At 44.2% G+C, this 11,230-nt stretch overlaps 1 pseudogene; it reads left to right on the top strand.

The window, feature by feature from the left end:
• Nucleotides 1–7,962: 7,962 nt before the first annotated feature.
• Nucleotides 7,963–9,707, top strand: LOC110578839 (annotated as a pseudogene).
• Nucleotides 9,708–11,230: the final 1,523 nt, after the last annotated feature.

Raw genomic sequence — 11,230 nt, 5'->3', positions numbered from 1 at the left:
CTTTCTTTCTTTCTTTCTTTCTTTCTTTCTTTCTTTCTTTCTTTCTTTCTTTCTTTCTTTCTCTTTCTTTCTTTCTTTCTTTTCTTTCTTTTTCTTCCTTCCTTTCTTTCTTTCTTCCTCTTTCTCTCTCTCTTTCTTTCTTTCAAAGATTTTATTTATTTATTTTTCAGAGAGAGACAGAGAAAGCACAAGCAGGGGGAGCGGCAGGCAGAGGGAGAAGCAGGCTCCCTACTGAGCAAGGAGCCCGAAGCAGGACTCGATCTCAGGACCCTGGGATCATGGCCTCAGCTGGAGGCAGACACTTAACTGACTGAGCCACCCAGGCATCCTTGTATTTCTCACATTTCATATATTGTCCTTATTCTCCTAAGAGCATACATTGGAAATATAATAAGAGAAAATGTTGATAGGTCTCAGGAAATTAAGCTTACTTGACGGGAACACCTCTTCCATTAAAACAGCAAAAGTCATGAAAAAAATTAAAAACAAACTTTTAAAGACCCTCAAATACATTTTCAGTTTTTGGCCTGCAGAAAAGTTCTGTAAGAGGTTTAAATCTCCATTATTCACATGCAAATGGAATCCTAGAACACGGCCTGAATTTAAATTAATTTTTGGCTTCCTTGCTGATTCAGGTTATCTGAGTGGCACAGACTGTTAGTTGCCTACTCAGTATCTGTTCTCGCCTTCTTCCTTAGTGACAGATTTCTAGTTGAGCACATTGCTGCCTAGAATAAGCCACATTTCCAGATTCCCTTGTGGCTTGGAATGGCCAAGTAGTTCCAAGGGGAATTTGTTGAGAGGGACTTCTAGAAAGTGCCCCTTATGACAGGGACAGATGGAGGCAGGGCATTTTTCCTTGCCCATCCTTACTTCCTCAGATGCCTACCTGGATCATGGACTTGATGGCTAGAGCTTGGGCAACCATATTGGATCTCGAGGTGACCTTAAAGATAGAAGCTGCTATGTTAGGAATGGTGGAGCAGGGAGCTAGGAGTGTGGGTCTTTGATGATCCCGTGGTGTCACTGTCACCACTGTAAACTGCTTATTCCTGGACTTCCCTCCTGTAAAAGAAAATAAGCTCTTATCTGGTTTGAGCCACCAATCCTATTTGCTTCACTGTGTTAATTAGTGCTGGACCTGGTCATATGATTGAGGATCGAATATATTGGAGAATTTCACTTATCTAATGTGCAATTAATGCTTGATGAAAGCACATGCTTTCTGGACTAAATGTGATGTTGATACAAAAGAACTTTAAAAACCCAGGTGCCGAATAGAGAACCTGACTTTTAAAGCCTCTGCACTCATACTCTCTAATTTCCCTAGAAATAGCAGGAAAACTGTTCACACACACACACACACACACGATGATGGTTGGCCATCAGCTCAGCAGACCTGAGTTTGAATTCAGAGCTATGCCTCTGATTGACTATTTGCCATCAGCCGCATGACCCTGGGCAACTTACTTAACTTGCAAGTAGCCTCTGTTCTTCACCTACAAATTGGGGAAGAGTAAGTACCTCACATCTGTTGGACAATTAAATGAGATAATATGTGTACAGCAGAAGCCAGTAAACTATAGTGGTTTGAGTTAATATAATAGAGCATAGGAGAACAATTTTAGAGAGTTGAAGGGAGAGATGAAGTCCCCAAAATAGACTCAATCACCCTTTCCGCCAGACTTCAATATATGAGTTGCTCTCTCAGTTCCAGTGCCTTCCTCTGGGGACACAGCCAACGCACTGTTACCAGATCAGTCTTCTGAGGCCTGTTTCTGCTTCATGAACCTTTGGCAGCCTGGTATCTGAGACGCTGCGAGATCTGTTCAGGCCTTTCGTCTCCAACACCATATCCAGCCCTTCAAGACCTAGACTTTCTGCTCTAAGTGTCCTGCCTTCTTCCTAGCTCCATATATTTCCATCCCTTTCTGGGATACCTTGGGCCAATCCTCCATCCCTGTAAACCTACTAACCCAACCGAAGCTCAGTGTCAGCTCTTCACACTTCCCTGCTCATGAAGCCTACAATCTAGTTACTGGTTGCTTGATGTTATTCTCTGAATAGGAAAGTTCCCCAGGGCCCCCTCCCCACAGTTCCCCTCCACCACCCCCGGGACCAAAGAGCTGGTTTTATTTGCATTGGTCTATGTGAGAAACATGGTAGTTGCATGTTTGATCAAGGAGCAAATATGGCGGGCTTGTCCATAGCGCTGGAGAGGACAGCAGGATATCTCTCCAGCTGCTCGCAGACAGGCATTGCCTACAGGGATTTCCATGGCTCAACGACAAACCTTCAGTCTTGCAGGTAAAGAAGCCTAATTTTATTCATTTTCTCACTCCGTGAATGTGGACTGAGTTTACCATAGGCAGTAAATTCTTCAGCAGACCCAATGTCTTAAAGGCAGATTTATAGTAACCAAGATTATTTGTAAATTAAGTAATCAAGTCCATTAAAATTAAGAACCAGAACCGCTGAAGGAACTAGAGCAGTGTTCTTGACCCTCAGCTGGCATGCTCTCTCACCACGGGCCTCCAGGGGGACCCTGATGATCAGCAGAGGTTGTTTGGTGAGTTAAAGGAACAGCATGCTTCCTGCCTTGGGCTCCGGTCAGCCTGGTGCACCTGCCTTCCCATGGAGCTCTGCGTGGTATTGGATCACATAAGCCAGGGCTGACTACAGGCCACCCTCTCCCTGGTCAGACGTTGCCATAGTCCTGTGGATGGTTGACCATCCCCACGGCTTCTCTACCTGGCACTGCAAATGATCGACATATTCAGGGAGCTCTTCTGACTCATTAAGGTATTGGCCTATTTTCCCAGGTACTGGTTTTATATTTTGTGTCTCGAGGTGTATCTTACCTCGTTGTTCTAGAAGTTTCTTGGGTGTGGCTTATTGCTGCTTCTAAGTACGGACAACAGCCTTCTTTTGCATCTGCCGCCTCCTGCGTCCCTACGGAGAGCATGGGGTGTTTACCAACTGTACCCCACCAGCTGGAAGACTGGATTGCAGAAGGGCAGGCTTCAGAAGACTTATACTCTGAAGACAGTTATGTTTCACCTGAAAATGTAAAAAAACGCTATCTCTTAGGTTGTTAGTGAATTCTAAACTCTGTGAGTTGGAAAGGGGAGCTATGATACCATTGCTCACTCACTGGCTGTTCTATTGTAACAGGGGGTCTCCTCTGTATGTTCTGGGCCAAATGTGCGGGGCCATGGGGTAGGGATAAGGGAGCCCCAGACACCACCTCTTGGGTTATTGTATCTGTACTCAGTTCTCAAAGGAAAACCTTGCAGAATCATCAGAGTAAAAGAAACATGTGCTTTAGTGGCTGTTATGCAAGTGGGAGGCAGTTTCTCTACAGGAGTGTGGAAGGGTGATTTGCGGGTTCCCGCCTCAGCCCCGGCCTATGAAGAGGCTACTAGCTGATCTCCGAATCCCCCGGGCTGGGGAGCCTGGCAGCGGGCCTCTGCGGCAGAGGGAGGCGCTGTTCTCTTGTCTTCTTGTTGTTTCCAGCAGGACATGACCTCCAGCCATTTAAAAGCTGTTTTTATGTCTTCTCCTTGAGACAGCTCATCCTGCCTCTAGCTGGTTGCCTGTGAAGAAAGACAGAGGAAGGAAAATAAAGAACGATGGATGGAAGTTCCTTCCCCACACTGAATGGCCTGTCTTCTTCCTCAGACCGCTCAAGGATTCGTGTCAGTGCGTCCTCCCCCCTCCCCGCGCCCTCCCCGCGCCCTCCCCGCGCCCTCCCCGCACGTTTCCCCAGAGCCAGCCTCCTCCGGCTTCTTCACAGCTGGCCGCTCCCACCTCCCACCGCAGCTCCCACTGGGCCCTGCCTGCTTCCCAGACCAGGCTGGGCCGTAGGCAGGAAACAATGAAGCAGCCCCCAGTGCTCGCCACCCGCCCCCTCGGCTAACCAAGGATGCAGGTCCCTCCGCTGACTGCTGAACTGTCGCCTGGCATCCCTGTCCCCCTGCCTCCTGTCTGCTGGTGCAGGACAGCAGTGGCTGACCTTTGCAGCCTGAGTCTGTCCTCCACTGCGGGTCCTGGTTTCTAAGTCTGCCATTCTGCTGGGGACCTTAGAGCAGTGACCTTAGAGAATTCTGAGGCCAAGGAACTTCGGGATTCTGCAGGGTCAGAGCGTGGCTTGCAGTGTGTGGTTTGGGAGGCTTTAGCTCTCCTTCCAAATCTCCGTAGCACTTCCACATTTTGATATAGGTAACTGACATTTTCTCTATCTCATGGAAAGTGCTGTCTACATTCAGCTTTTCTAGTCTTCTTCCAACAACACTGCTGCCTCTACGTCCTTTTTAAACTGTAATTCTAGAGTCGCTCTTTCTGAATGGGACTTACCTTACTGTTTGCCTAAACCCGAGCCCTGACTGCCCTCGCATATGGCCTCACACTGGTCTGCCTCCCAGGGCTTTGGCTGTGAGGGGCCCTGGCTTCCCATTTTTGGGCTCTGCCCCCAGATCAGCTGTGGGATCATTGTTCTGATCACTCCTGTTTATCAGCCCTGGGGATCTGCCTGAACTATCCCCACCGTGTGCTCAGTCTTTCCATCTTGAGACTCAGTAACAGTGGCCTGTGGTTCTGGACCAACTGGGTGGGGCGGCATTGGGGACCACCAGAAGGATAGAGGTTTGGCATCCCTTCAAGCTGACAATCTTTAAATTCTGTTCAACACTTATTTAGTGGGGACAGGGACAGTGTGGCAAAGAAGAGTTTCTAATTTTTACTTCAGAACCTTGTTTCCTTTTGTGGCAAAGGAACCAGTTCACGTTTGACCGTTCTGTAATGAGCCCTGAGTGGTGACTGGAGTTACAATGGGCCATACTTGCAGATATATTCCAGTAAGATCTTAGCATTCCTTGTAGTTGAAGCTCCAGATAGCTTACCAGGGCTCTGGGCCTTTCCAAATATCTTTGGCACCTGGACATACCTCACCCATCGCCAGGCTGTAGGCAATATGTCATGCCAGGCTCTCTGACTCCAGCTTGTTCAGTTTTCCTGTGTAAAACACCTTGCCAACCCGCTAGCCTTTGCAAAAGAATGGTAGCTGTTCAGAATGAGGAAAAATTTCGACATACAGTCTGTCCTCTGGGGCCCAGTGGAGTTTCTTCTTCAGGGCTTTTCCTGGTCCAGATGAAAATGGCCCTTCAAATGAGCCTTCCAGCTGATCCCTCAGGACATGTTTCAACTCTCATAAATTTTGCTATCAAGACAATTTGAGGGGGAAAAAGGGCCATTTTTGTTTCTTCTCCAGGAAATTGAATTTGACATTTCCACTCTCATGGGAAGATTCTGATGGAAGACATTCTGTACAGCTGAATGGCTGTGTGACTCAAAAGTCCTCAAGAAAATAAATGAAGTGACTGAGGTCCTTTGAGGAAGAATCCATTTTATGAGAGTCTTCCAGACTTTGAAAAAGGCACAGGTATGACTGGTTTCAGTGGGCCCAGTGGGGTCAAAGAAAGTGGCCAACTGTATTTGGAATATTCTCATGTTGAATGTGATGTGGGGAGTCAGACTGATCATCACGCCATACCTTTGCTCCCGGATCTCTCCCGTAGGATGTGACGAGGAAGAGCAAAGGCCCTGGGATGAGACAGCCAGCAAGTGCGTCCTGGCTCCACCAGGAAGTTGTCCCTTGTTCTGTGCTCTTGGATGAGCATGTCCAACCTCAGCCAAGGCCAGTGTTGCCTTCTATTATAATTAGACATTTGCACTCTTCTTCTTCACTAGATTGTGTGCTCCTTGAGGGCAGTGACCATTTCTTTTACAACCGTCCATCCCATAATGGGCACTTATAAATGTTCGTTGCCCTACCCTATTCTGTGTGTGATATTAAGCTGTCAGTTCAGCTCACTGCAGCCCTCTGGAAGAGATATAATTAATTAGCCCATTTTACAGAGGAAGACACTGAGGCCCAAGTCCCACAGTTAGCATGTGGGAGAGCCAGATTAACAACCCATGGCAGGAACCCAGAAAATGACCCCCCGCATCTAGTCCAAAACTCAAGCTCTTGAGCCTGATGCTGTTTTGCTTGTCTAATCATGAGCAGCACTTGGCCTACCTTCAAATCTTGTGGTTGATTGACGGGATGTGTTTCTTTGTCGGAAGCTTGGCTAATAGTGTTTCATCCATCGCCCTCTAAATTCTCTGATAATAAAAATGTATTCCTTTCATGCTGCTGTCTTCTGAGGCCCAGAGATTTTTTTCCCCACCAACTGTATCTCTTTCCCAAGAAGTACTGTTACCAAGTAAAGGACACTTCGTTGTTTTTGCTTCTACGTTTCTGATCATACTTCAAAAATTTCTTTCTCCAAGCATTTCAAATCAGTTCTGGATTAAAATATACAGCTTTCTGAGAAATATGGCAATTTTGGCCCCTATGGGAAAGTGTGACTTTGGCCTCCAGTCACCTCTTTTATGGCCTCAGAGGGATGCTAATGTGGGAGGCTGCCTGGGCTAATGCTCTACTGAAAATATAGTCAGGCACATGTGGGAATTAAGTATTGTTTCCAGACCACCAGAGACAGTTACACATGTCTTTATTAATGGGATCTACCGGGGTTGTGAGTTTGGGGGGACGGTGGGGTGTGGGGAGCCAGAGTGGTGGGGGCTGAGTTAGCAGACCCCAGTTGTACATGTATTTTAACGAGTTCGGAAGAGTTCAAATGCTTTGGCTTTGTGTGCTGACACGCCCCAGGGTGAAGTGTGGAAAAATCATCACGGCCCAGTGGCTGGGGGTTTCGGGGGTAGAACGAGACATACAGGCCTGCTGACTGGAATCCCAGAAGATCTGGAGCCGAAAGACGTGATGAGCCAAATGGGCTGGGTGTGCGTGAAATCTGAAATCCTCCCCGGAGATTGGGCAGGGAAGTCTGCCACCTAGTTAGTGAGTCTAGCACTTGTCACTGGTTGATCCATTAAAATGATGTTAATCTGGTTCAATGGACTCACTTGGCTTCTCAGCCAGAGAAAGCTCACAGTCTTCAGTGATGTTGGGAGAGGAAAGCAGAGGGGGAAGTCCAGCTTATTTCTGAAAGAAATAGAAAAAGGAAGGTCAATGTTGAAGCCACCTGTGCAAATCTGTGAAGGGATGAAATACTTTTTGTCAAGGGACTACTAAACTAAAATGATAGCATAACACACACACACACACACACACACAAACACACACATGCAACCAAACCCAAATGCCTTATGATGAAGCCTGAAACCACTGGCAAACTTCTGGTCATGTGTAAATTATTTTACTTTTTACAATGATCAGTTCAAAACTCAAGTGTTGCTAAAGAAATTGGGTGGGCTCTTCATTCTCTCTTTACTTGAGTTTCACTGATGTTCTGCTGGTGTTAGAGGGTTAGCTGTTCGTTAGCTCTTTGCTAGCTGGTCCTGAGCAACTGGTTTTATTTTTTTATTCTATGCATCATATGAGCTATTTAATTGATTAGTCATATTAAACATTTGCTGAATGCCAAGTGTCCTTTTAGATACAGGCATACCTTATTTTATTAGGCTGCATTTTTTAAAAAATTGAGCTTTGCAGATGTTATTTGTTTTGTTTTGTTTTGTTTCTTGTTTTTTTTTTTTTTTTTACAAATTGAAGGTTTGTGGCAACCCTGCATCGATCAAGTCTATTGGTGCCATTTTTCCAACAGTATTTGCTCACTTGGTGTCTCTGTGTTACAGTGACAATTTGAAAATTCTCACAATATTTCAGACTTTTAAAATTATTATTGTATTTGTTATGGTGATCTGTGATGTTACTTTTGTAGTTGTTTGATGTGCAATGAACCGTGCCCATATAAGATAGCGGACTTAATCAATACTTGTTGTGTGTGTTCTCACTGCCACACAGACTGGCTGTTCTCCATCTCTCTCGCTTTCGTTGGGCCTCCCTATGCCCTGAGACACAACAATAGTGAAGTTGGGCCAATTAATAACCCTACAATGGCCTCTAAGTGTTCCAGTGAAAAGAAAGGTCACATGTCTCTTACTTTACATCAAGAGCTAGAGATGGCTAAGCTCAGTGAGGGAGGCATGTCAAAAGCTGAGATAGGTCGAAAGCCAAACTTCTTGTGCAGAACAGTTAGCCAAGTTGTGAATGCCCAGGAAAAATTCTTGAAGGGATTTAAAAGTGCTACTCCAGTGAACACAGGAATGGTCAGAAAGTAAAACAGCCTATTGCCGATATGGAGAAAGTTGGAGAGGTCTGGATAGAAGATCAAACAAGCCACAACAGTCCGTCAAGCCAAATCCAGAGCAAGGCCCTAAATCTCTTCAATTCTGTGGAGGCTGAGAGAGGCGAAGAAGCTGTAGAAGAAAAGGGTGAAGTTAGCAAAGGCTGGTTCATGAGGTTTAAGGAAAGAAGCCATCTCCATAACATAAAAGTGCAAGTTGAGGCAGCAAGTACTGATGTAGAAATTGCAGCAAGTTCTCTAGAAGATCCAGCTAAGACCATTAATGGAAGTAACTACACTAAACAATGGAGATGGAACAGCCTTCTATTGGAAGAAGATGCCATCTAGGACTCTCATAGCTAGAGAGAAGAAGTCAGTGCCTGGCTCCAAAACTTCAAAGGACAGGCTGACTCTCTTGTTAGGGGTTAATGCAGCTGGTGACTTGAAGTTGAAGCCAATGCTCATTGACCATTCCAAAAATCCTAGGTCCCAAAATGCTGAATCTACTCTGCCTGTGCTCTAAAAAGGGAACATCAAAGCCTGGATGATGGCACATCTGTTTATAACATGGTTTACTGAATATTCTAAGCCCATTCTTGAGACCTACTGCTCAGAAAAAAAAATTCCTTTCAAAATATGACTGCTCATCGACAATGCACCCGGTCACCCAAGAGCTCTGATGGAGATGGACAACAAGGTTAATGCTATTTTCATGCCTGTTAACGCAGCATCCATTCTGCAGCTCATGGATCCAAGAGTAATTCCAACTTTTTTCCAGATCTTATTGTTTTAGAAATACATTTTGTAAGGTAAGGTAGTGATTCCTCTGATGAATCTGGGCACAGTCAATGGAAAATTTTCTGGAAAGGATTCACCACTCTAGACACCCACCATTAAGAATGTCCATGATTCATGGAAAGAGGTCAAAATATCAACATTAACAGGAATTTGAAAGCAGTTGATCACAGCCCTCATGGATGATTTTGAGGGGTTCAAGACTTCAGTGATGAAAATAACCACAGATGTGGTGGAAATGAGAGAAGTAGGATTAGAAGTGGAGCCTGAAGATGGGACTGAATCGCTGCAATTTCAGGATAAAAATTTAATGGGTGAGGAGTTGCTTCTTGTGGATGAGCAAAGAAAGTGGTTTCTTGAGATGGAATCTGCTCCTGGTGAAGATGCTGTGAAGATTGTTGAAAGGACAATAAAGCATTTAGAGTATCACATAAACTTGATAAAAGCAGCGGCAAAGTTTGAGAAGATTGACTCCAATTTTGAAGGAAGTTGTACCGTAGGTAAAAAGCTATCACACAGCATTGCTACAGAAACATCATTTGTGAAAGGAAGAGTCAGTTGATGCAGCAAACTTCATTGTTGTCTTATTTTAAGAAGTTGTCACAGCCACCTCAACCTTCAGCATCCACCACCCTGATTGGTCAGCAGCCATCAACATCAAGGCAAGACCCTCCACGGGCAAAAAGACTGCAACTTGCTGAAAGTTCAGATGATGGTTAACATTTTTTAGCAATCAAGTATTTTTTAATTAAGGTATCTACATTGCTTTTTTAGACATAATGCTCTTGCATACTTAATAGACTACAGGTACTGTAAACATAACTTTTATATGTACTGGGAATCCAAAAAAATTTATGTGACTTGCTTTATGGCGGTGGCCTGGAGCGGAATATCTTTGAGGTATGCCTGTACTTGACTTGGGTAGTTTGTAACTAAGGGATACCTATCATCATTCTCATTTTATAAAGGAGGAAACTGAGACCTAGAAGGTTCAGTGACTTGCCCTCAAGGCCATACAGCTGATTAGAGCTGGGAATCAGATGTAGGTTTCTCTGATTGCGAGGTCTTCCATGGTGTTGATAAGGCTTCTTGGATCAAGTTTCTTCTATATTCGCTGCTAGGTTGCTAAACCCAAATTCTTAGCCTATTTCTAGCCAGTGTACAGGGTCTGATGAAGTGTGTTGAATTAAATTCTGTCTTCCTTTTATTTTCACTACTCTTACTTCCCTATTTCCCTATTGTAACATTATTATATTCTTTGTATTACTATATATATGATGGATTGTCTTAAGATTTTTTTTTGCAAGATATTTAGGGAATGTAATAGCAAATGGGAAGGAACTATCTATATAAATAAATGACAATCTAGACCCAATAATTGTTAATAGTTTTCCACAGAGTCCTGAAATCTAGCATGTTTCCCATTTCTTTGCTAACTTTCTCTCTTTCTCCCACCTCCTTTTTTTTTTTTTTTACTTGTAAAAGCCTAAAGCTACTGCCACACTTTTGGCTACATGGAAATTATTATTGCTATTATTTATCTTAAGTAGGCTCCATGCTTAGTGTGGGGCCCTGTGTGGAGCTTGAGCTGAAACCAAGAGTCGGATGCTCAAGTGACTGAGCCACCCAGGCGTCCCTAGTCTTCTTTTTTAATTCATTGACTCAGACTCAAATATTGCTAAAGAAGTGTTTGGGAGCTTTTCCCATTCTTTATTCTGGTGTCATTGAAATTCAGCCAACTTTGGTTATAAGAAGTCCAACAGTTTTATAACACATTGTTTTCCCAGGCAAAGTAGCAAATGAAACACATTATGTGAAGCTAGAGAACAATATAGTTTTATGTCTTTGTTGAGGAAGAGAAAATGACCACCTTGGTCACTATTGGCCCTTTCCTTTAACCAAACACATTCTCTGAGCCTGGAGACAGATTTAAATCCTTGAGGCTGCTGAAACAGCCTCAAGTCCTTCCTGAGTAATAAGACAGTTATGTCCACCAGTGTTCGGGAGATCAAAGCCTTAGCCCACTGGCAGTTCCAGTCAAAATGATGCTTCCTGATAGTTTTACCAGTGGGCGCATGGGATGTGTTTAGTTGGTGCAATGGGGGACTTGTTATTTTTAAAGTTTTATTATGTTATTATGTATTAGGAAAAGTGCAATCAACACATTAAATCTGCTATTTTAGGGATCTGATTCCTTAGTGTAAAATTTAAAATTTAAAAAATGAGTTGATTTTTGAGACAAT

This window comes from Neomonachus schauinslandi, chromosome 4 (genome assembly GCF_002201575.2).
Source record: "Neomonachus schauinslandi chromosome 4, ASM220157v2, whole genome shotgun sequence".
In the NCBI taxonomy this organism is placed as follows: Eukaryota; Metazoa; Chordata; class Mammalia; order Carnivora; family Phocidae; genus Neomonachus; species Neomonachus schauinslandi.
This window is presented reverse-complemented; position numbering and strand designations above follow the sequence as displayed.